The sequence below is a fragment of the Necator americanus genome, chromosome I (assembly GCF_031761385.1).
Source record: "Necator americanus strain Aroian chromosome I, whole genome shotgun sequence".
Classification (NCBI taxonomy): domain Eukaryota; kingdom Metazoa; phylum Nematoda; class Chromadorea; order Rhabditida; family Ancylostomatidae; genus Necator; species Necator americanus.
In genome coordinates, this window is record NC_087371.1 from 11,798,241 (window position 1) to 11,799,203 (window position 963).

The window sequence follows — 963 nt, forward strand, 5'->3', positions numbered from 1 at the left end:
AGCGAACTCCAGGTTGTGAGGTTTGAAAAATCTAAAAAAGGGTAAAGTAATGACGCAATCTCTTGTGTATGAATCTACTTGGGATACGCCACCGCATTTTACTGCAGTTCGTACTTGTTGGGGTTTTGAAATGCGAGTTGGCCTATACAATGACTTGTGCGCCAGTCGATGATCAAGTCAGAGTTTTTATCCTCCCAGACAGATCAGGTGCCAATTTATCGACCACGGAGGGACGAAAGGCTTGATTGGGACCAGGGCGGTTTCGAACTATGGGCTGTGTGCCTACAGAGGAACTCTATCCGACTGTGCTGCACCCGCCGTTTTGAAAAATCTACTTAAATTGAACGGATGCCTTTTGTGATAACGAGGTAGAAATCCGCTGCAGCTGTGTTATGCTCCGAAAATTTGTAGTCCGAATAAAATCTAAAAACGAGGATCCTACCGCAATGGTGGTGCATGCGTCGCGCAACTGTTTGCCTCCTCAAGCAGACAATCTGGCGAAAAGGCCGAGAAATGAGGTTGCGCATTGGGCAAACAAGAAAACAAGCCGTATTCGTTTTTCCTGTTATACTAGGCTCTCCAGTCTTGAAACAAGGATCTCCTACACTCACTGAACGACTAGCTTAAAAAAGTATACGATTAGTGGATTTATTCTAACACTAGAAATACTCCCATGGCCTCCTAGTTATAGAATTCGTTACCGATTCGGGTAGAATGTATTTGAGAGGCATTCAACACTGCTCTAATCGATTGGTGCTTTGGTACGCAAAAAGAAACGTTCTTAGATCGCAAAAATCGTCCCTGAGCGTCGAATGCGGATTGCGGAGAAGCCATGTCTCAAGCTATTTTCGGTTTCTTTCAAATTACCACATGTTATGATTTAGCTATTTACTTCCAGTAGGCATGTTTGGAGAGTTAAGTGAAGTCAAAGCATTAGTATTTCCAGTTCTACCTCCCTTTATT